General features: G+C 40.3%; 1 protein-coding gene across 1 annotated transcript in view; it reads right to left on the bottom strand.

The window, feature by feature from the left end:
• The window catches only part of LOC311002560 (cadherin-related family member 1a), a 98,004-nt gene that overhangs the window by 45,684 nt on the left and 25,975 nt on the right, over nucleotides 1-26,345 (bottom strand). The window lies entirely within an intron of this gene.

Genomic DNA, 26,345 nt, shown 5'->3' with positions numbered 1-26,345 from the left:
ATAAAATACTCCAACCTGAGGACAATAATGTATGTTACATCCTTGGTATTTCTTCCTTGCAAATGTACTTTCTACAAGAGACCATGACATATCTTTTAGCTGCTAAAAAATCTTTAAATAAAGAAGAATGAAGAAATCAACTCAGGAGAATATTATTCTTTTAGAAACAGTATTTGACCATCACTACATGTCTGGCGAAAAGCTCTGGAATGAATTTAGCTTGACTATACAGCTGAAAAATAAATAAATAAAACAATTAAATGTAAATACACATCCAAATGAATGTGCTGTTTCTGGTGACTGGTTCCAGTTTTGTTGTGGTGGGTGACCGCAATATTTCTGAAAAACCCCATGTCTATAACTTTGTGTAACACTTAATGCCTCGACGTTGTCTTTGCATGAGGAAAAATATTTACATTTCCGCTACATGGATTGTGGTGAAACTATTACTGTGTCTAGAGTGACTTATGGTAAGTTTACAGTCAGCGCTTTAGAGCACAAACAGATACACACACACAAACATACAGAGAGAACTAAACACAAGTGCATGACCATGCACACACACATACACACACATACACCATCCTTCAGAACCATTGATTCTGTTTTGAATAGTGTATTTTCTCCTCAGTCGAGATAGTCTTGCTACTGCCCATGCTGTTAGTGCGCCAGGCATTTTCAAACTCTTTACATCCATTACATTCCACTAGGTAAATACCTAATGCTGGAAACATTTGTCAATGTATGCGCCTGGCTGAACAGAATAGATTATTGGGGGCTGAGTAAAATACACTGCATTTCCAAACAGCACTATGCCTGTGACATATTAAAAACTTCACACAAACCTCCGTGCAGCCCCCACACCCCCTCCTGCACCGAAGATATGTCATATTTCAAGGAAATAAAGCTCGCAAACAATAGTAAACATTCTTCGTAAAGAATAGGAACGTCAGTATTTCAAATACCACGAGCAGCGTGGCCATTTCTGCCCCTTTAGCAACGATATAGACCATTTTCAAACCCTCCTCTTGTTTAGAGGGATAATTAGCAACAGGCAATTTATTTAAATGGCAAGCACTGTTTATTATAAGATCATCCTTCAACTGGATCACTCCTGGATGTAATGTGCAACCATTTATCCCAAGAACAGTGTACTGTGAATCCCTGACTTACATGACTTGAGGCTATTTATGACTTTTCTGTTTTTCACCGCCATTTATTAAATTAAATTTTGGATATATTTTCTGTTTTATTTTAAATCTCTATCATATTTGTATTGCTTGGTGTTCCGTTACATCTTCATGAAAGTATTTTCAAATGCCTTATTGATTAAATGTGCCATCCAAATAAGTTTGTTTTGCCCTATTAACGTTATTAACATTTGTCTCTGACTCTCCAGTATTTATTGTTGTCACCTAATGACTGAAAACTCTGGATGGCTGTGGAAAGCGATTTCTGCCATTAAAAGCAGATCAGAGCAGATTTAAACCATTTTGTAGAGAGAAACATCATTGTGGTGGAGTCTGCAGAAACATTTTTCCCTTTTGAATTACCACAACATCCAAACAGGGAGGGATAACCGACTCATTCTTGAGCCTGAACACACCTTAGTAGTAATGGGACCAGTTTGAGCTTCATTAACTGGATTAGCACTTCTCTAAAATGGCTGGTATGAATATGCATGTAGCTGTGGGATGTCCTTTAAAATGCGAGTTACGGAAAACAATGTGGATTTTTTTTTTTTTTTTTTTTTTTTAAACCTCTGAGTTACTGTTATCAGTTACACTGTCACGCCTAAACATGGAACAGTTGTACATTAAAGTGACAAAGTATCTTGTCTTGCAGGGAACAAACATGAGTTATATGGCATATGAAGTAATACACTATACCCTGTAATATTCACTGAAGACATTATGTTTTATAGTCTCTCTTTGTATGATAGCATGTGCGTTGGGTATCTGGAAAGCTTTCTAAGAACGCAGCAGTGTGATGTAAGTCCATAGGAGAAAGAACATTTTATCTCTTTGTGATATTGAAGTAGTTTTCATGATTACGAGATTCTTTATTTGCAATTTCATCATATACAACTGCACTTAATTGAATAAAAAGTTTATAGCCATCTCTAACAATCTGAGTTTGTATGTAGACACAGGTGCAGAGGACATTAAACCAACACGTTTAGAAGACTGTGCAGTCTTGGTAGAGGACTTTTCTTTGCAGACTTTACCTGTTACAACCTTTTAAAAACTACTTTACATGTTCCGGTTATTATCATCACGTGACTTAACATACTGTCACAGATAGTAGTCTTAGATGATCTCAATCTTTGCCATTTCTTTACATCAGCAAGCCCTCTCCTTCTACTCCTGTTTGATCTTCAGTAATTGATAGAGAATGGGACTCCTGTGGCCGACCCTCTTCAACAAAGATACACAATAAAGAGCAGAGACTAAGAGTGGACGGGGTGATGTCGGGTCTCTTATTTGGGTGTTTTTCTATTCATTCCTTCGATATTCCATTCCTGGTTCTGCTTCATGGGTTTGTCTATTGTGGAGTGCTGAATGGGAGAGCGCAGGAGCGTCTCTGCTTCCGTTAATTAGAGCTTTTTGCAGCTTCTGCTCCTTGAGGAGTCAAAGTTTAAGCAGCGGAAAGAAAGAAAGACAGAAAGAAAGAAAGAAAGAAAGAAAGAAAGAAAGAAAGAAAGAAAAACCCTCTGTGCTGCACCTTAGTCCTCCATTTTGGCTTTCAAAACATTAAAAGATATAGTTTACCACAGGATGGGGTGACGGTGGCTGTGATGTTGGGGCAGCTGAGGCAAAAATAAAGAGTTAAAAGTGATTTCATTGCACAGTTTTTTTAATAAACTATGAAGTTTTGGAAATCTCAAAAGTATAGCTAGTGTTTAAAATACTATCTTGGTGCCAGATCTTTGAGATTAGATATTGCAAAGACAGAGAAGTGGTGTAAGTTCATTGAGAGTTGAAAGTGCTGGGACATTTCAAGGGCTATTATATGCATACTGATTGTGCAGGAAGCCCTGCTAGTCTTTACACATGAAATGACCAATTGTTCGTGCAGGCTTAAGTGATGCACGAGAAAAAAAAAAAAAAAAAAAGTCCTGGGGTATGTTATGACATGTGGCTATGGGTGTCCTTTTATACCTTGAGATTCCCTTTGCCTCATTAGTTAACACACTTTCTTAGTTTTGAACAATACCTTAGCTTGAGTTCTCCCAGCAGAAATCCCCCCGCTCAGTCGATATTTCCAGGGCCTGCAGCAGAGTTTCAGAGAGAGGGCCCTTTCCCCCCTGTCCTAACAGCTTTAATACTTGTAATTATCTCTTGCTGGGGGAGGCTGGAAATTGGATTAGGGTGGTGAGTCTCAGCTGAATGAATTACCTCCATCTCCCCACTTGGTGGGCCACACACTGATAAAGTGCGGAAAAACGGATTTGGATTCAGCCTTAGCATTCATGGCTTCCTTGTGGAAAAATGAAATTTTCCAACAGAAGGGGCCAGTGTGCCAGCAGTATCTGTCCACAGCATGTTTCATCTGCTCCTGCTCTTCTGGAAATGCAATTACCTGCGTTATCGGGGCCTAAATGGTGACAGTTTGGCAGGGGAGCAGTTCCTGCCAAAGGCATCGTTCGGCAGTGTTTCTGCTGCATTCAGTTCCCTTTCACTTTGAAATTATTCCCACTTATTCTCACCTGTCAGAGGTAAAACAAACTATTGATTTGTTTACAAGTAGAATAATGCTGCTGGTCATAAACAGAAAAAGGAGACAACCTTAACTCCAGTGTTTCATTATGTTTATATGATGAGTTTTGCCCTTCATGTTGTTTATCCCCGAACTTCTTCTAACTTTTAAAAAAATGCTCAATTAATTGTAAAAGATATAAAAAACTCAAGTATGGCCAAATATTTTCTATGGTTGGCAATATCACAATTCAAAGCTCAGAGTCGCAGGAGTACAGAACAATGAATCAGCCAATAACAATGTTTTATGTCTGTACTGTCCCTCAGCCTTCACTTGAGTGACTGCACACACAGTATAGGTTGATACTAAATTATTTAACAACATCAATTCAGCTAATGTTCTACATGTGTTGTTTCTCTCAAAGGGGAAAAGCTAAGCTCTTTCAGAAGGTCTATTAAATCAATAATGTGGGAAGGCTTGCCACTGTGGATAACTCGCCTCCAATACATCACACAAAAGATGAAGTGAGTAATTAACCTGCTGGATTTTACTCCTCAAACCCTCAAAGAAACGTCAGTGTAGATTTTTGAGTTGTGCACTGTTTTTATTCTTTTAAAAAAAAAATCTTTTGGGATGTATTTGCAAGATAAACGGTTTTAAATTAGGATTTTTATTACAAATCATCAAACTCCTCCCTGAGTGTTGTGTCTGAAGGAAGCAAAAATTACCTCAGACTAAGCTGAACGAAAGAGATAATGCTGCGAGGAGAAGTTAAAGACTTTTTGCTTCATTTGGAGCAGAGTCAACTTTGTTTTCCGCGTTGTTCATTAAGCAGTGGCTTAAATTCGGTTTCATATTTAATTTCCCGCTGTGTCATTGTAAGGAATCAGATCAAACAGAGGACAAACTAGCCCTACATACCCGGCGCTCGCTATCAGACACCCCCCTCGTCTTTTCCACTTCCCATTCTTTTAACCCCCCACTGAGGACAATCCTTGAAGGTAGATAAAAAGAACAACAAAAGATAATTAAATCTAAAAAAGGAGGGAAAAATCTCTGCTTTCTCACTCAAACAGTTGGGGATAGATTTCAGCACAGTAAGGGTTTGGCTAATTTATACAATGGCCTGATGGGAGTCCTTCAACATTTACACTCTGCCTGGGACATGGATGGGTAAAGAGAATACTTCCCCCTCTACTTGTTGTACTGTATGTTCCTATTTTTACAGTCTTACCTTATCGCACTCCCCAGCACAAATAAAACAAACTTTATTTGCATTTGTCCGATTGCAAAAACCACCAAAAGCCAAATTCATAATAACTGATGATAAGATTGTCAATTTACAGCTCTGCCGTTATCAGGGGGGTAAAGGTTTCTCTGACGTGCCTTGTTGTTCCAACTCAAACCTGCATCCCATCGGTGACAAATCTAAAATTATAATACAGTAATGCTTCACATAGACCCAGCTATTTAGGCGTGAATTTAATATTCATTGCTTTTGCAGCTTGGTTGGTTTTAAGGTGCTATCACCCTTATCCACCCTCCTCCCAACCCCACCCACTCCCCAACATCGCTGCCATCTACACTCCTATATCCACAAAACAGGGGCAAATGGCAGTCACTGGGAAGGACACACACACACACACACACACACACACACACACACACACACACACACACACACGCTCACATATCCAGCCGTCTCTTCTCTTTGTCCCTCCCTCCTTCACTCATTTCCCCCATTCTCTGTCTCCGGCTGCCTCTCTCTGTCCCCCATCACTCTCCCTGTCCTTGTTTTTGATCTTCAAACGCTGGTAGGGATAATGACTACAAATCAGGGATGAAGGTGAGTGATCACAATGTGGCCCACCCATCCCAGCTGGCCTTTTTACTCCCCTCATATGATGCATCTTCCTGACTCTTTCTGAGAACCCGCTGAACTGCAGCGTGAGGATTTCATATGGAGTTCACAGGGGGATGAATACAGTTGGATGGACTCAGTGTTTAAGGCTTCAAAAGTGCTCCGATTCCCCGTTCGCTGCGTAGACACAAGTCACTAGGACTTAAATCACTCACATTTACATGGAGTGTCTCTAACCCAAATTCTCACTTCTCTTGTTGTAGTTTTGTTCATCGTTTAATTGTTAGCCTACTATTAACCAACTTTTTGTGAGTTATAAAACACCGCTACTAAACTTTTACAAAGAAGTGTATCAGGTAACTACACAGGCATTCTGATGGGCTTCTAAACAAGTTCAGACTTTTTCATTATAGTGTCTAAATAACTTATTACAAAGTGGAAAAAAAGGTTTTTGCCCAGACAGCACACATTCGATTGAATTACTGACCTACTTTTATTTTGCAGCAAATGTATTTGTGCATGAACAAAGTTCTAAAAATTTACTCTTCAGCATTTCAGACATAGAAACTTTTTTCACTGGAAAAATGTGGGCAAAATCAACATCGATGGTTTGAAGCAGGCTGTAGAGTTGTTTGTGAGTATACATTTTTTGCATGAAAAATTAACAATCGCATTTTCTGTAAAAAACTAAATTGTGCTGCATTTGGATTGAAAGCCACATAGGCCTACATACAGTATATCTCAATAACTAATCCGTGAATAAAGTAAAAATGTTATTATAAGCGATCAGAATGACTGTATTTTTGTTAAGGTCGATCCTTGGAATTGGCTGTAAATGTGTAAAACGCAAACAAATTTGACAGAAAAAAACTCAAATTCTTGCCCAGGCTGCTCCACCGACAGTGGACGTCCAACCATCGGAAGTGTACAAATCACAAATGCAGGAACTTCCAAGATCTCCTTTCTGTTTAGACGACAAATTAAAAAGTGTCCTAGCACCAGGAGTCCTATCCTTTCACATCATAAGTTTCTAATGGGCAGTTTAGATGATTCATGCCAATCAAACATCTGTTCTGCATTCCCCTTGTCAAGAGGAGCACCTGTTGACCTCTACCTGACCTCCGCCGGTAAGCAGTGTGGTGGGAGAGAGGGACTATGGTTTCCTGTTTCAGGCAGGAGGACAGAAAAGACCAGGAAGAGGTAGTTTTATGACCACTGTTTACCTTGGTGGAGGCCTGCCTCTTTTCCTCTCTTTTTTTCCTTAATGTGCCCGGCAAAAAAATGTTTCACTAGGGAGCAGGAGGTGAAATTTTTCTCATCCAAATGGATGGCAATTTCCCACCATTTAGCACCTGAAGGTAATTAGCTTGAAGAGATTGCGGAGTGAGAAACACGTTCATGGAACATTAACTCTCGTACATTCTCCAGTTGCAGGGAATTAATAGGAAAGATTAAAGTTTAAAGAGAGCAAATGCCATTACCACACAAACCACCTCTCTGTGGCACCATCTTGGGCTAACTTTTCCCCCTCTTCATAATAAGTCTGTATTTCACGATGGCATCAGGGTCTGGATTACAATAGCAGGTAATAAGTGGTGGAGGTGAGAGAGCTCTGCAGGTTTGCAGTGCGGTTGTATATGAGACAATGAAGAGCCTCAATAGCCTGCAGCTTCATTTTTCTCCATAACAGCTTTGTGCCTGCTTTCTCTAACCCTCTGATGCGATATGCTAATGACCAAACCCAGCATCCTTTCTCTCAACAGTATGTTAAGCAAATGTAAATGCAAACCCCCAGCTTAATGAAGGTCTTAATAATAAGTTATTACCTCAAATAACACGTCTTGTTAATTACACATCTTTCCTTTATGGCGCTCTGTGAGCAAAACTAAAAAGCTATTTTATGCGTTCATGTATGTGGACTTGTAACATTCGAATGTGCAGTTGTGTTTGTTCTTCTCGGGGGGTTGCAAAGTTGACTACAGTGAGTGAGTGTATTTTTAAGATGATCAAAACCACACGATAAATCATGACTTCAGATTTAAGAGCTGAAAGAAATTAAATTGAGACATGGTGGAATTTATTGCCCAGAAAATCCCATTCTACTATCTGATTTGAAAAGTCCAGTCCTCCAAGCTCTCGAAAATCTATTTTCCACATTTTAATACCCTGCATAACAGTCCTCATAATTCATTCGAGTGTGTTAAGCACAGTTTTATTAGATCTGAAACAAATTTTGGTGGGGGATCCTATAGGCCATTAACCATGGAGTAATTTTATCCTTGTTTCCTTAATGATGCCATAATGGCAAGTGAATTTCTTAACTAAAGACCAAAGAACATTTTGAAGGTCAGCTTCATCTGCAGACTCCTTCATGCGCTTCTCTGAGAGATTGGAAAAGTCGGAGATTTTTGAAGAGTCATTAATAACGCTAAAGCTGAAGGCCTATTTGCGTTCTCGCTTTCTACCTTTTAATGTTACAGTTTCTTCCTGCTCTTTCTCTCCTCTTTTTCCTTGCCTCCCTCTGTTTTGCAGTTTCTCTCATGCAGAAAGAATGGAGTGCGGAATGAGAGGGTAAAAATGGCAGCGCAGTGACATACAGATCCCAGATGTGGTGCCTCAATAATTTAAATTTTATGCCTTTGTTATCACTTTAATCATTTTCTTTATTCGTTTTGTCTCAGCGATCGGAGAAACAGTTGATAGGCCAAAATGCCATGGGAACAATTTTTATTTGGTGTGTGGTGCAAAGTCTAATTAGAATTAGAATTTTGCTGAGCCTTGAAATGGTTGGTACTTTATCCTGATCGCCTTAGATATTGTTCGAAGTCAGTCATTTGTCATAGTGGAGCATGCTGGGAAGGGTGCTGCTAATCAAGGCTCCATCTCCTCCACTCGTTTTCTGCTGCCATTGCACCTCTGTCCAAATAAATGCTGTTGGGTAAGGATGAATGCAATCTTGGCTCTGACACTGAATCCTATAGCAGCCTTGTGAAGCAGCTCTCATTTCATGTTAAACCAGAGCACGACTTTAGGACAGAGAGAGTCAACTTTAAATGTGTTCTCCTACTTTGATTAACTAGTTTGAGTTGTGTCATTGACAGCTGGCCCTGAGCACAACTGTGAAAGATGGATGTGATGAAGTTTTCATGATGTTTTTTTTTTGGGAGGTGCAACTTGATCATGCTGATGTGTTTGTGAGCTCTGAGACAGATCTTGTGCTCTAATTGAAATGAATCAGACATTTACAGCAATGTCTCTACAAGGTCACTGATCCTTCTGGTGGGTCCCCCCTGTAAAATGACACACCCCCGAGCATGCCCGCTCCACCCCCTAAGATTAGCCACATAAATAAATTAGACCTCGGGACAAAGGAGCACTGGCTCCCATATGAAACCTCAGTGCTGGTGGCAGAGGCCACAAGCAGTGGTGGCTTTTTTTTCTGTCATTGTCTGTCAGGGATGGTGGAGTATTCCCTCTGAACTGCACAGGCATGTTATCCCCCCCCCCCCAAACCCCACCACCCCCCAGGTGAGCCAAGGGGTCTTTTAAGAAATTGAAGCTGACAAGCGTTAACATTTAGAAATGTACCAATAAATGGCTTTTATGCAGACATATCCCAGTGCCTTGGTGGCACACACTGTCAGGGCCCGAGCCGCTGTTCAGCAGTGTCACGTTGAGTGAAGCTGTCACAGTCGGAGAGACCCTCCCCAATATCAGCCCCTCTCAAGACCTAAACCATCCATCAGTCCTCTAGTAAAAAACCTCACGCTGCCTCTTTGTGTGTGGAGAAACCAACTGGAATCATCTCAAATGTATTTACCCACTTTATGTATTTAAACAGTTGGAGCAGATGCACAATTTGCTAAAGGGGAAAGTTTCCTTTGTTACCTGCTGTTCTCATAACTAAGAATAATTATCGCAATGCTCCGCTTGTTCATTGTTTTCACCATTTATAATATGAACAGTATGCTGATAACTACAAACAATTATCATGATGAAATTTTAAGTGACATCAGTACAACCAGAGGAGAAAACACTGAGCCAACAGTCACATTCCCATGTTGTTCACCTGCCAGTTCAAAAAGATCTAAACAAATCATTTAAAACGATGTATATACATTAATGGACGTCTGATGCCAACCTCAAAAGGTCTGAATCGTTCAGATCAGCTCTGGATGAAGAATTGCCTGGAAGCCACAGCCTCCCTTGGGCTCCTTTCTTCCAAATGTTCAGAAATTACCTTTGGTGGAAAAACGCCTAACATGGCAAAATGTGCCTTTAATAGCCAGAGACATTTTCTTTTTCTGCAACAAGTTTAATTGGAAAGAAGTAGAATTCACTTTGAACGGGCAGAAAAAAATAAATCGGTGTGACAAGATGATCGATTACCTGTAACTCTACCTGACACAGAAATTAGGGTTTTTTAATGATGGGCTGCCTCTTCTTGGACATGAAATTCAAATGCTCTCCCAAAGTCTACCTTCAGCCATCACTTGTCTCTTGCGCTTGTACGCTCCAAACGCAGGCACTTTGTCTTTGTCACCGGAGAAAGGACATTGTTATTACCGACATGCCTTTGTATTAACCAATTTCATTCCTCTACAAGTAACATCTCATTGGTTTTACCTTTGCTGCTGGCTCACATATTCCCAGCACACGTGTATAAGAGTCTCTTTTTATGGATTTTGTTAAAATGATCCTCAGATGATTTTTTTTTTATTCTGTAGCTGGTTATCCTTATATTGAAACATCCTTAAAGTAAATGTGTCGCAGGATAAACAACTAACTACACTGCATGGCTGGCTGTATGGAATCAATGAGTGGGTGAAACCTTTCCTTCCTATGTATTTAATATATTTTGACACTAAAATAACCATCCATGAAGGGCCACTCATTTACACTTCATAAAATCCACATATTTCTCATTTATGACCGTGAGATCTGCTTAATGTGACACTTTTCTTGATCAAATTATAAGATGAAGTGTATCAGAGGAGTTGTCAAGCTCACAGTCTTGGTGGGAGGGGGGGTGGGGTGGGGGGGATGGACGGGGATGAGGTTGAGGGTAGTGGGGGGTGGCAGCGGCGGTGAAGTGTTTGCTCGCAACTCGGTCGCCTGTGAGAGTAGTGATGCAGCTCCCAGCCGGCTGTCCACATGGCTGGAGGTATTGATCCAGTTATCATTGCTAGATCATCACTATATAGACTCAGCAGCACCGAGAGCTGCATGGGACTCTGACTGACTGACTGACTGACTGACTGAACTGGACTGACTGGAGGATCACTGACTGACTGAGTGACTGCCTGAAGGAAAAAGACAAGTTGTTGCACTGTGGTCGGACATACAAGAGCTGAGAGAGATCTCAGCCAGGGCCGGATCCAAACTGTAGAGGGGCCACAAGCACTTGAATGCCCCCCCACCAACACTATAACTGTCTTCAAATGTGCTCAGTAAGAATAAACTAGAATTTACTACTCTTCCTGATTTAATGTAGCTGCATAAAGCTTAAGAATACAGCATCCCCTGTATATAAATATGCATATATTGATCACAAAATCTGGTTTAGGACACAAGAAATTGGTAATTTTATAACTCCCAACAAACCCAAAACATGGTAAAAGGTAGAACCCACAAATCCAATTAATTTATTGTAGTGCCAATTTTTCTTCTTTTTTTTAAGCCCCCAAATTTTCATTGTATACTTGCAAAATCTTTTTACAGATTTTTTGTTCAAATTATTCATATGATAGAAAAATTATTATAAGAAGATTTAGGTTGGACTTGCCAACAACGGCTGCCTCACAAAGCATGTACCATCACACCTGGAGAATATGATTTATTGACTGGGACATCTCTGTGGCACCTCAATGCTTCATTTATGGAGTGATGCACGTTACCTTTACCAAAAAAAAAAAAAAAAAAATAGCAGCTCCTATGAAGGGGAACATTGCACTTGGCCTCACTGCAATTTTGTGAAAATGTCAATGAATTGAGGAAATGGAAGTCAACATTTTATATGTATGCCATAATTCTGTTGTCATGATTATTTAACATGTTTTAGCATCGTTCACATCCTAGTGTCTTCAAAAACATGTTACTGTATGTGCAAAAATTAGATAGTTACCAAAAAAATACTACATACAAATACATGAATGAACCAATGCTCCACAAGCAGAAACCCAGATGCAGGAAAATAAACTTTGAAATCCGACTGTCTAATCAACTAACTCGCCACAAAGGTGAAAAAATACTAAACTAATCTTCACTTTTACCATCTTTAAGTATCCAACAACAACATGAGCAGACTCTGAAACATGTAACGCTTATATTACCCAAAGCCTCTAAGAGTAAAGACAGAACATGCAATACAGGGAGCAAATTGCCCAGGACATGCAAGCTATGGCTCTCCTAGAGCACGGGCTATAAAGCTCACCTCAGCGAGTTATATGCTAAAGCCCAGATATTTCATTTGCTTGATCACTTTGCCTCATCATAATCACTTTCATACAGATTTATTGCAGCGTGGGTCACAGTGCAGTGGAGGTGCAGCATTCTCCAGCTGTTTATGCCTCCTAAGAGCTTTCTGCTCACCCGGCTCACATGGTCTTTGTCTTATTTAGAACGTGGAAAATGTGAAATATGACAGGCGATAGTGCCCTCATTTGTTCTGTAGATTGCCTCACACACACCTCCCCACATGTCGGTGCCAGTCTCGGTCTACCAGCAACTCCTATCCCCCACCACCACCACCGCCACCGCCAGCACCACCACCACTCATAAGAACCCCTGCCTCACCCCCCACCCACACCCCCCCTTCCTCTCACTTCCACCCCACGCGCCACTACCCCCATTGCTCCCCGACTCTCCCAAGTGTTGTGTGTTGTCCCTGGCCTCCACAATGAGGAGGAGGTGGGCACAGGGCCGTGGAGCACAGCCGCCACCACCAGCATCGCCTCTGAAGGATAATGCTGTTTATTGCATTTGTCAGGCGAGCGCTGCAATACTTTGTAAGTCTATTGCCCACTTACTGCCATGTACTTTAAGCTGCTACTGATGTGCCTCTTTTGTGTGGTTCTGCTTGTGTTATTTGGCAAATTGACTCATGGCTGAGGGTTGGAAACAGACCTCAAAGAATTATAACGTGTTACATTCTCCTGCTCTTTGTCCCTTCCTGTCTTTTTTTTCCTCCTTTCTTTCATCCCAACAAATATTTTCCCTCTCTCCATTTATCCACCACTCTTTCCCTTTTTCATTCAAATAGCTAAAGACTGGACTAGGACTGATGATTCAAAATAAGTAATTCCATTAAATGCTTTTTTTTTTTTTTTTTTTTAAACCACAGGAGCCCTGGTATATGAGCCCCAGTGTACCATTATTGATGATGTCATTATTATGTATAGGATCTCTCAGTGAATAATAACCCATTATCTTTCATTTTTCCTGTTTTTGTCAGTGGATGTTGAAAAGGTTAGGCAATTTATTTTAATGTTAAAACTGTCAGGCACTTACACAGCCATGTCTTGGTTCCCAGTACATTCTGCACTTGGGGCCATGATTGGTTTTAAACTAGGCTACATCTTTGAACAAGCTATTCCCACAAATCTCAATGCAATTCTTTTTTTTTTTTTTGCTTGGCTTTTTATTGAATTGACTTCACGTCACATTGAGACAAAGTGTTGCAGCCCCTAACAGTTAAGCTTATTTTAAATCAGCTGAATTTGACCTATGCTAAATACAACAAGACTATCATGTTGTGTAAGTCTTCATATCTAATCCTGTGGTGTTACAAAAAAAAATAAAAGAGCAGTTTGATGCTGATACACATATACTCCCACCCATCGACAGAGGAAGAGGGGAAAAATGCCGTGAACGCTTCAGTGCATTTAAATTTATACAAACTCTCTCCTTGACAGTGATGAATGTTTCACTGTATTCTACAATATGTTTAATGCATAGGTCTGTTAAGTTAAGTTTTCTATTCCAGTGCTGTGCAGCGGAGTCACCTCTATAGTGTACAATATTACCAGCGCCACAACAAGAATACATCAGTCAATATCTGCATGGGTGTTTTCATCCTGTGGATTATGTATTTTTTATGATGGAAATCTCCTCCAAATGACACAGATTACTGAGCTGATGGTTGATTCACGACATCAACTCTTCACATGGACTACGGGAATAATTATGATGCAGCTGTTTTATTATATCATCCAAACTGGATTTCATTTCACTTGTCTTTGCCAATTTTCTGTCTAAAAATACCCACTGTCCATCCATCAGGCCACTGCATTTAAGAAGACACAATACGTTTAAACTGTGTGCAAAGCCACTGAGTTATGACCTAGATTTAAGGCTACAATGAGCTGTGAAAATCAGTCAATTAATTGACTGGTCGATCACCAGAAAACAAATCAACAGGAACTTCAATTATTGTCACTTTCCAAAGCAACAATACCAACAAGCTGCTGCTCCCAGCCTCACAAACATGAATGTTTCCTGCCTTTCTTCATTTTCCAACCCAGAATTCTTTGGGTTTCAACCTTTTTGGTACTTTTTGATTTTTTTTTTTCTGACATCTTAGACTTTGAATTAGAATTATTCTTAGTTGTACATTTTTTGGTACATTTTACTGATATTTAGATATTTCCATTGTGTTACCTTGGCAACATCTATTACTTTTGGATGCACATGTGCACTTTAGTGGAGGAAAGTTAAATTGACTTTACTACAGTAAAAGTTTCTTCTACTCCATTACATTTCAAAGTGTATGTGCTGTATCTGAACTTCACTGTGTTTATCCCATAGCCATTGTCACTGGTGATTATATTACATTTAATACATTTGATCGGATTATAAAATATGATGCATTGCCATAAAACAAATGAACTATTTAACAGTATGCAAGTGTGGAAAACAAGGCTTCACTGATACAACATTTACACTATCAACACTGCACCCAACAAATGCCATTTGTCTTCCTTATTTATATAACAGACCCATGCTAAAGAATAATGAGGCTGATTAATTCATTACATTGGTCTTTGGTTGCAACAGTGTAAGAGGTCACTTTATCCTTACAGTATGGTAACAGTGGTAACAGGCATCCATGGCTTTATTATCATTTTGTATATCTACCATTTCTGTACGTTTAGGCGAAATGTCAAGAGCTGGAAAGACTGAAGCTCCCTGTGGGTTTTTCCGTGAGTGATAACGCAATTCTTTAATGTAAAAAGAACAAATTGTGAACGATTTTGACAGTTCATCTGCATCACGGTGGCGACGTGGCAAAACTGAAATGCAGTTGTTGTAACACATTGTTGGTGTGTTTGCTCAGGTACCATGCATGCACCATCAGCAATGAATGTTTGTATAAAGGAGAGAGAGAGAGAGGGAGAGGGTGAGGGAGTTATCTGTTCACACAATACATAGTCACTCAGGCAAGGCTTATAGATTCAGGGAAATGGATTCCATGTCAGGATATCACACTTACCAAACCTTTAGAGTGTGGCACCTTGTATCCAGGCCTGACTTGACGTTGACACAAATACTCTCTGGCCCATATAAAATCACCTCCACAGACAGTGTTTTACAGACGACCCGTGACAACAAAAGAGCGTAAGAGAGGTCAATTAATTAGATCCTGCGTAATAAAATCAGCTGGATGAGAGAGCCGTGAGCAACATGTCTGGAAGTCTGAGTTAACAACCAAGCTTTATGACCTTGATACTGATCCAATATACCTTCACATTGGCAGTGTAAATACAATTAAGTATGGATGTGCAATTAAGTAAAACCTTTTTTTATAAAGTGTTTTGATTTGGCTGTTTTGGAAGGAGTGGGCGATATACTGCTCTGTAGGAAGTTTTCGTGATCACAAACTTGAAGGTGACAGCAATAATTAATGTTTTACAAGATTACACAGATGTAATTTATTGCACTTTGAAATGAGGCGGCTATCGTAAACGCTAAAAGGCAGGTGTGTGTGGAGCCACCTCTCGATGAGCGGACGGACGGATGGACGGACGGAGGAGTGGTGTCGAGAAAACGAGGCCCGGTTTGGATATTTTCTGCAGCATCTTCTCGCGGCTGAGCGTGGTAATTTGCCAAGGCACGGCTTTAAATTGCACCTCAGTAACACCGTTTAAATGGTTACCCATTGAGATACAGCGCTGCTCTGTGGTATAATGTAATTCAAACACGGTGATCTGAGTGCAGCGGTGGGATGTACCGCTGCTCTCTGCCCACGAGTTTACCTGCTCGGTTTAATGCAGGTGACTGCGTGAGGTAGTTCTTGCAGAGTCGTTTTAATGAGTGTGTTGCTGTACAATAGCACATTCCAGAGTTCAATAAAAAAAGAAATCCTGTAAATTAACCTCTCTAGATAAAATGTGAAGCAGTGGATTTTTTTTGTTCCTGTTCTCTGAGGTCAGTTAAGGTAAAAACTTTCTCTTGAACACCACGGATCACCTTTAAGTCAGTTTGCAGCAGCAGCAGCAGACTACTGATGTAGTTGGACATATTCTTTGATGTTTCCGTGACGCGACAACACACTGTTGTTGAAGCGGCAAACCACACCGGCGTTATATTCCTTCTTTAGTTTTATGAGCCATACACAAAAGGCAAGGTGATATAAGGGCTGCTGAACCCCTCAGACTAGAGTAAAGAGTGTAATATGTAAACAAAGCTGCTCATAGGCACACTGATTTACAGTGCTCCCTCGCTACCTAAGAGCACAACTCTTGCTCCCTGCTGAATTGGTTGCACCGCTTTAGTGACAGTATGAGCTCTGATGCATTTTACCCCTCACCAGTTTTTATGGCAACTTCTCAACTTCTGACTCAGTCCGATTTCACTGCAAAATATGCCAATTTTTTTTTTCCTTTTCTTTTTTAAACCACACACACACACACACACACACACATATACACAGACACAGACACACAAACACGGAGCATCAACCCTCCCCACCAGGAAAAGCACTTCTGTTGTCAGAGATCAAGCATATCCTCAGACTCTTGATATGCCATCTGTATCTTCACCCCTCCTTGAGATTAAGTAAGGTGGGGTAACCAAGCCGCGAAAGGTTTTTAACATCTGCGCTGGGCTGCTGTAAGTGATACTGAGGAGTTATAATTAAAGGTTCCGACTGAGGGAACAGTGTTTAATGTGGAGCACCCCTCTGCTATCCATCTGAAGTAATGGGGTGCAATGCAAGCACCCGACTGCCACTCCCCAGGCCCCCGTCTCACTCTCTCATCTTTACCCCACCTCTGATGGATAGGGAGGACCGGGGGCCAACTCCGCCAACGACTTCGACTGATAGCGTAACACAGATCTCTCTCTCTCTCTCTCTTTCCCTCTCTTGCTTTTGGCTTTCTTCTCATTTAGCCCGGCATTGTGCGGCGTGTACTGTAATGTGAATTATAGCTGGAGGAGTGACTGATCCCAGATTGCGCATTGTGGCTTAATTGAGAGCGTGTGAACGTGAGATGAGGACGATCTGGGGAAGAGAGAAAGAGAGAGATAAAAAAAAAGGATCCAAATGACAAATATCGCAGGATCTGTCTTTCAAGCAGCTTGACCTTTTCCGATGATAGTGAGAGAAAAATAAACGTCATGATGCAGGAGAAATCAAGCGCAGATCATTTGCATTAACATAAAGACGTACTCTGAGGTTTGATGGAGCCTGGAGATGAAGTCTGTGATAAACATGAGCTCCTTATATGAACATAATGCACTCCAATGATGCACATATTAACCTGCATGCTATAGTAATGGGCTGATGTGTGATTACAATGAAGCATTTGCCGGCATTACAACAGATGTAGCTCTCAGGCTTTGTTTAGAGTATTTGGAGCTTTGAACACGCATGCATCATGTAATACAAGGAGGTGTTAAAGCCGAGGCTGGAGACATTTTACATCCTTAGTGCCACTTTCATCTGTTTCTGCTCTTATTTCTCACATTGAGAGCAGGTTGAGTTCCTGCAATTGCTTCAAACACTGTCCCCTCATTTTTCACATCTGTGCCAGAAAATCAGTTGTGACAGGTAAATTCTGACAGTACAGAGAATCTAGCCTCGGTCATTAGAGTTAATATTATGTTTCTTTGGCAATCCCTCTTCATTTTTGGGCCTCATTGACTATTTTTCTTTATAAGATATTAAGTATTCAAACCTCATTTACATCCTTATTTTTCAATTTGCTGCCGCAGTAGTTTAATTTATTCCATATAATTTCTTTTTCTGAGAGGGACATTAATCATTGCCTGTTCCTTTTAGTGCCTCTGGGATTTTTTTTTTAAATCAATAAAATAAAGGCTCTTCCTTTGCTGAATATGATAAAACATTTTGCCAAGGGATATCAGTGTCCTAGCCAGCCAGCTTCCTCCTTCTTGTTTTATTCATTTTATATTCAGGGCTTGTTTATTTATCTCTCTAAATGCCTAATGCATGCGCTTGTCATACACACATACAGTACACAGAGGGAGAGGTCAATCCATTCAGCAAAAAAAAAAAAAAAAAAAAAAAAAGGGGTGAAAGTGCAGCGAGTCGTTTTATCATTCCCAGCGAGTGGCCTTCCCCTTGATCATCTTCATAAGACGTCATGTGATTTTTTTTTTTTTTCCTTTTCATTTTTAATAGCTGATGTGGGATAGTCAAGTGTGAAGAAGGGGGAGGTTGTTATAGAAATTTAACTATCCTTTACAAATTGATTCACACTTCACCAGCGCACAAGGTCCAGTAGGTAAATTACCAGGAGGACACAATCTTAATTCTCTGCCTCCATGGCATTACTGCTCTGTCCAGAGATGATCACAGCATTAGTGGCTGTAGACGGTTGTAGCCAGGGAGATACTCGCCTCGGATGCTCTGAAAACGTGTGTGATTGCATCGCTGAGATGGAAAGGAACTGCGTGTTTCACAACTTGTGTAACTGCTACATTATAATTCTTATACTTTGTCTATTCTTAGATGAGATTCAAGTCCCATCTACTGTAACAAGGTATTTCAAAAAACTTCAGCAGATGAGTGAGTGATATATCTTTACAGCGGTGAAGTTTTCAAAGTGCAGAGCTTAAATGAATGGCGGGGTCTCACTTTAAATGGTCGCCCCCCTTATAGCCAAACTGCTCATTACTATGGGGCGTTAATCTATATTAAATCATTATAAAAATGGTCTTCCAAAAGAGTTCAAGTCAGCATTTTTCCCAAACATCCACTCCTAATGACATCATTCTTCTGCTGTCATTAAGGATATTAAAAATTCATTAAGAAGAAAAGTACTGCTGAGTGGTAACAAATCAGTGAGCATTTCCCCTTCAAGACTTAAAGAGTAAAGAGTGTGGCAAAGTTCGGGGTATATTTTTATATGACATCATGTGGCTCAGTTTTAATGTCAAACAGGCTGTAATTCAACTTAAAGCAGAAGAATAATCTTCAACTGAACTTCAGAAAGCTAACGGCAAGGACTAATTCTGTCACATTACTTCAAATTAAAAGCCAGATTTATAAGGACAGGTCTTTAGTTTACTTGCTATTGTAATATCCTGTGTGTTCTTCGGTTTAGGAGCAAAAAAACAAAACAACAGGCAGCGTCACTGGTACTTTTATGGGACACATGTGGGACATTTAAAGGACAAGGTGTGGAGTGCCTTAGTAATCTGTCTGAAGCATAAAATGAAAGATCATATCTGATATAGGGAGGAGGACTTAAAGGTCACTTTAGGCTTTATACACAAGTTATTCTCATGCATGACTCTCATAATGTGTCATCACTGACAAAGTCGTCACTGACCATGCTTCTTAAGAATAAGCTCTCATTTCTAAATGTCAACAAGAAGCAACTGAGAAATACTGTCTGCTATGATTCCAAAAGCTTTTATTGTGAAAGGTCTGTGCATGGCATGACTCCATCACACTAAATATGCTGACTATGATAATGCCATGTTTTTCTGAAAACTGAAAAATGTAAAACTACAGATCATAATATTGTATTATACAATATATAAAAAGGGAATATGTCTAAAGTAGAACAAGCCTCTGTTTACTCTTAACTGACATAATATTTAAATGTTCCTCTTTTTGTCAGAAATCAATAATAAACCTTGCTATTTTCAAAAATGGGGCGAGCCACAGCAGTGCAGGGTTTGTTCACACTCTTCCCCGTTTTGCGGTGTTTTATAAGCTAATACCTGCCCATAATGTGTTTGTACTTTTACATCTCGCAGTACTTAACATTTGCACTCCATTTTGTCGGTCAGGGCCCAGTGAGTATGTACAACAATTTCATTTATGCTATAGGGTTCTCTTAGCATTTTAATGGTTTCAACTGAGTACACATCTCGTTGGGTATATACTGTATACACACCGCGCTGCATTTTATCGATGTAAGCCTATGTTCAGTGCCACCACGGCCCATTGCTCTATCAAGTTTGCTATCAAGATGCTGAAGCCTCTGCGCTTCTAGTAGCCTGTCCAATTCATCTGAGTAAAACAAGTGAAGTCTTCGACCCCCTCAGTCTCTCAGCCAATACCACACACAGTACACTCAACCAGAGTCCTGTAGGTTTCTATACGCTAAAGTCTCTCAACAGGCTCTCCAGTGCCAAATACTGCTGCTTTGCATGAAGGTGTGTACTTTCCAGATCTGTGTTGACCTACTTAATTCAGTGATATGTTCAAGTGAATATCTCAATACTGCCATAGTGCTATGAGCACAAAACATGTGACAAATGAGGAGTAAATACATAAATTAAGCAAATGTTGCCATATTTCTGAAATCTCACAGAGTCATATTGTATTAAAGTGATATTCTTTTTTTTCTCATTATAATAGCTCTGCAGCTGCACCGATTATTCAGACGATTCATTTCTCATTTTGGCTATAAAATGTGAAAATACAGCAAAATATGCCCCAAGTATTTCCCCACTGAGAGATTATCAAGTTAACATCTCCAATTGTCCTGTTTTGTCCAGTCGATGGTTCAAAACTCGAGGATATTCAGTTTGTTATGTTAAAAAAAAAATAGGAGAAAGACAGCAGCAGTTGTAACCAGTAAATGTGACTGACTCTTGAACTAATTGTTTCAGCTCTAATTAGCTCCACCTCTAACTCTGAATAATTGTGTCAACTTGATGTAATTGTGCCTATAGGTGGTGCTGCAGGAGCATGACTCTCTTGGGATTTTACAACCCTTTCTTTTGCGTAAAAGTCCTAATATTCCCGGGAAGGGCTTTGGTATTCAACAAACAGCATGACTCTCTGGCCTACAGTTAAATAAATATATCTAATATAACTAACTAAAACAATCATGGACCCTAGCTGAGTACCTTGGGTTACAAGTGGCGCTGTTTTACTCGCCTGCTATGGTGAGTAGAGTATTTACTCCAGACAAACTACTGGTAACATTAAACACATCACTTCCTGGTAGACGTGCACAGCACACCAGCTGTTTATTGGGACAATCAGACGATCAGTATCTACATTTTATGATTGCGAAACAATGAGAGAAAAAAGAAGTCAGAGAAAACCAAAGTAGAAAAAGGTTATTTCATGCCACCACCCCCCTACTCCTCCTCCTTCATGACTGATCAACATTAGTTTTAGGCCGTATGAAATGAGAAAGGGAGTGGTAATGGCAGAAGGAGATGGCGGAGGCCTGCCTTGCTCAGTGGGACACACATGGACAGTGGAGAAGGAGGTGGCTGGGCACAGGAGTAATAACGCTGATGAGATCTTAGCAGGACGATCTGATTCCAGTGTGAATTAGAGTTAAAGAGAGCTCCCTGCCGGGCTCATACTTAGGACAATCTCCTTCACTACCAGACATTCATTGTTAATATGACATTCCCCGGGATCCTGGCTAATAACAATCTCAGAGGGTGGGGTCTTTGATGACTTGGAGAAGAAAAAATAAAAACACAGCCATTCTGCCTTTTGCTTAATGTTTATCTCTCGGGAATTGCACAGTGGCATGGCGCACAGCGATACGATCTCTTTTAATTCTCTTTCTGGTCTGTTTACACTCAGAGGAAGAGCTAAGAAATCAGGAGGGAGGGAGGGAGGGAGGAGTGGGGGGAGGTGAGGAGTAGGGGTGAGGGTGAGGATGGGGATGGGGATGGAGGGGGGGTACATCTCAGCAGACACACCCTACAGCAGCTAATGCTTCAAGGCCATTATATTCTGATTGGAAATCTAATAAACAAATCATCTATCTTAATGTGAGTCTACACCGAGCATCAGGGGGCTGAGAGCCACTTCTGCTTTAAATCTGACACAACCACACATACTGTACAGTAGAGAGACTATACGACGACCAGCTCTGACTTACATCCTCGCTATATTCTGGCAAGTTTCTAATTAAGGCCTCTGGGATAGTCACAGATTTTCCCATTTCTTTCTCTTCACAAATTAAGTAAATATATTATTGAATCACATTATCTGTTTTTGCTTGAGTCCCATTACTCACAGAGAACAATCTGTAATGATAGTCTATCATCAACGTGGTGGGTCGTGTTGCACCATTGATTATAATCCTCCAAACAGCTTTTATGTTTATGAGAAATCACCCTAAGAGCAGTCTGCATCGTATTTCCCCCCTTATCTGCTTCATGCAATTATATATTTTAGTCCGATTGCAGATAAAAATTTACTATTGATCAATGTGTGAGCCTCACATACACATACACATACACATACACACACACCACACAGACACCACACACAGACCTGCGTGGATATCTCCTTATAGGTTTCTCTATTGTCTGTAGTGGGACAAACAATACGGCAGAGTTGAAAATCCATCAGAGTTGACAGGTCCATTACACCCCAACATCAAACTGCTTTTAGTGGTCTGAACCCTTTTGTCCACTATGTCCCACTTGAAGTATTACAAGCAACTTGAAATATTACAGAGAATAACTTGTGTGTAGCAAACACAGCGGTGTGAACTTCTGATCTCAATTCCTATGTGTTATTGTTGGCAACAAGAAATAGTTATAATAATAACACTGGATTAAAAGTAGCAGCAACTTTAAAAAATAAAAAAAAATAAAAAATCAGTGCGTAATAATGAGTGGTATTAAAGACAGATTCTGCTAAAGTGCTGAATTTGAATTTACAATGAGAAATACCCATGACATTCATTATGAGGCACTGTTTGTTATTGTTGCATAAGGGAGAAAGCCACTAAATCAGCTCCCACAGGACAACTGCTTCACCAGGTCGCACACTGCTCTGCTCACCCTTTGATACGTCTGGCTATAAATTCTTTGTGCTGCTCATCTGTTCGTGGTGAGACAGTCTGCTTAAATACAGGATTGGACATTTAAATGATTTCACTTGTGACAGGCCTGCTGTGACAGAATAACAGATTCTGCTGAACAAATAGGCCGTGGAGGCTGCCGGGGTCCCAGGAGTCAGCCCCCGAGCCCTCAGGCTCTGTTTTGTAAAGGACTTGTTTCAGTATGGCAGCACTTCTGGAAACATATTGGTCTTGTTACATTGAATGAAATGCTAATTCTCACAGACTGTCTGGATTGTGGGGGTCTTTGTTGCGAGTGTGTGCGTGTGGTCACAAACGTTGCACGTGTGCAGAGGGAGGAGGAGAATTCACAGACTTTATTCAGTGATATAAAAACTCACAACCTCAAAGTAAATGATTTAATAGTAATGATTTAAAACTGTGACAAATAAGAATAATAATAAAAAGAGCAGGATTCAGTGTGAAGACGATAAACTGCTTTTGTTGGAAAGTTTAAATTAAGATTTCTAGATTCAGTCATTCGCTCCATGCTGGCCTTGGATTAAAATTACTCATGCCTTATTTTAAGTGTGAGTGGTTCTGCTTGTCCTTTGACAGGCTGCATAGGTGGGAGTCCCTGAAGGTATTATAAGTTTATGATGGCATGATGAGGGGTAGACCGGCCAGCATCTGCTTAAAAAAGCCAACCCAAGCTCTTTCTGAACTTACCTTTCTTTGTGTGGGGAATTGGACAAAAGCCATAGTTCCCTCTGGTCTGTCAAAGCTATTCTATAATCAACCAACCGTGGCCCTCCCCTTAAAGAATAGGAAGACATTATTCAGCTTCCTCCCTCTGATCTTGGGGCCACAACAAACCATGTAAGCCATGGCTGACTGGTTAAAGCAAAAAAAAAAAAGAAAAAAGAAAGAAAAAAAAAGAGGAACACAATGTCCTCCTGTCAGCGACTGCAGATACAGAGGCCTATGAGCCGGGCACCACGTGACCCCTCGACCACCGCCTCAACCATGGTGGCCACACCACTGAGCGCCGCCACACAGAGAGAGGACTTGAACCTAAACGCTCTCGGTCTTCTCTGGGGTCAGATGTCAAAAAAAATCTGGTCTGGTTATTTCAAAGTGAAAGATGTTTCTTAATCAAAGCTATTACCACATATTTAAGAGTCCGGCTGATGAACTGACCAAGTAAATGTCATGCACACACAAGAGTAATAAGAAGTATTCAGCTGCTCTGCCTGCCAGTTGTCATTTGAGGAAGAATTTGTACTGCGAGAAGCTTGACGAAGTTTAAAAAAAAAAAAATGAAAGGCTTATTTCGTCTGTGTGATCGGCAGATTGAAGCTATGGCACAACACTGGGAGCTGTGCTTGAGCTCATTTCCACGACTGACTGATATGTAGAGACTTAACACTCAGTCAGAACATTTACTGGCTGGATGGTCTCAGTTTGCCAAACTGCATAAGGGGGGATTTTAAATTAAAGAGGAGGCAAAGTCTCAATGCTGCTATTCTCACGAGGGCTGCCATATCAGAAGAAAAGAGGAAATGAATGTGAATTCTGTAATATTTTCACTTAGCAAGTGGATAATCCAGCACAGGCACGGGCAAATTATAACGAGTATAAATCATTTTCTCTTCAACAGGACAAGTGTTTCAACAAATCCCAAGACTTAGAAGTGAGATTTTCATGGGGAAATTAAATAAAAAATGACAAGCAGAAAAAAAGCGTGACTGTGTTTATACGAAAGAATATGGTTTTATGGCAAATATGCGAAATAACACATCATATATACTGTTTTCCTGCAATAAACGCAATCCTTTTATTTCTCATTCGTACAAGCCAAACTGAAGCCACTTCAAAAACTGTTATTATTCCACTGAGCAATGTTGATTTTATAAGTGTACTGCCAATGATCATGGTGTGAGGCGCTGAATGTTAAATAGGTAAAGAGCCCCGTGGCAGAAGCATTGGCCCCCTGTTACCACTTAGCCCTATTTGGCTGGCCTCACTCACACTCATAATTAAGACCCCCTACTGTGAATATAAATGGCCCCTCAATCAATAGTGATAGAGAGAAATAAAGAGAGAGAGACATGAAGACCATGGGCATATCTCAGGGGCAAACATGATAGCATTATGAAAGGAGCAGCTTGAAAGCGGCTTTTACTCTGACAAGGGAGCTAACGTTGTAATTGTCCCTCGGGGGACCAGAAGCTCTTGTTATTAGAAAACAATTTCTCCCTCTAGGCCACCTCTTCTTCAGCCTGAGGGCACCACTGATTCCACGTTTCACTCCTCCATCCTGTTACCCAGCCACAGCCACAGCCTCGTCGCGTGTCCGATGAATAAATGATGCTAAAAGTTAGAAGGTTGTGATTCCATTTCATATTTTTCACACGGGCGGCTAAGTGATAATCAATAGATCAAGGATTAGGGAAAACGCTCACTTTGTACTGTGTTTGAACTCTCAGTACAGTTTGAATACAACTGTGACATCAGATCATATAGCAGTATTTCATGTTGAGAAGAGGATTGCAGTCTAATGTGTATTAAAAGAGTCTGCTTGAGGAATGAGGGTGGATGTGCACTACTGTCTTTGTTGGTCTGTCTCTGGCTTCCTTTGTTCTGGTTGCACCCTTATGTAATTTAAACACTGTCCCGTGCTAAACATACATCATTTCTAAAATTTACCCCATTCCCTGGCTAATTTCAAAGGTTTATTTCCTGAAATGAATCCCCTTTGTCAAATCCATTGATCCTTGCAAATCTAGAGCAATATCACTGTTTGTATAATAAATTGACCTGTAATGTAGATTAAGTAAAAGGGGGGGTGTAGAAAGAACGAAGAAGAAAAAAAAAAAAAAGTGGTGAAAAAATGCCCATTAACATTTTGCCTTGTGAGTTTGTGTGGTTAATTTAAAACATTTAAGGCTGGAAATGAGCTTCTCCATCAAATGTCCCACTTCCATTTACATTTCTTGCATACAAGTCAATTTGTGGCTGCCCCACACCATAAATCATTGCCACGGGAATGCTGTGTCGGTACCTCTAGACATTACCCTGGCGCATGGTACTTAAAAAAAGCAATTTAGAACTCCATTTGCTCAAAAAACAGTGTGCTTTCAGCAGACTCACACTTCTCCCAGCAAAATGAAGATTAAACAGCATTGCCTAAAAGAGTTTTATTGTATATGAATGTCTTGCAATTGTTCTAGTTGTCTTTTTTTTCTCTCTTTTTTGCATGATGTATGTGTGTATAAAAGGGTTGAATATATGGGTATTATTGTGTTATTACTGTCAAAATTCAAGATATTTATATATTTACATGCATGGTTTCTTACATTGTGATTATGATTTTTTTTTTTTTTTTTTTTTGTATCTTGCTCATCCTCTGTGTTGCTGACCTCACTACAGAGCTGCAGCACCTTGGCAGAGAGAGAAAGAAGAAATAAACCCACAGGTCTGTTTACTGGGCTTCCATTCACCATCAATAATGGGCTGATAAAAGAGATGCTATCTGACCA

Source organism: Trachurus trachurus (assembly GCF_905171665.1).
Source record: "Trachurus trachurus genome assembly, chromosome: 19".
Classification (NCBI taxonomy): Eukaryota; Metazoa; Chordata; class Actinopteri; order Carangiformes; family Carangidae; genus Trachurus; species Trachurus trachurus.
This window is presented reverse-complemented; position numbering and strand designations above follow the sequence as displayed.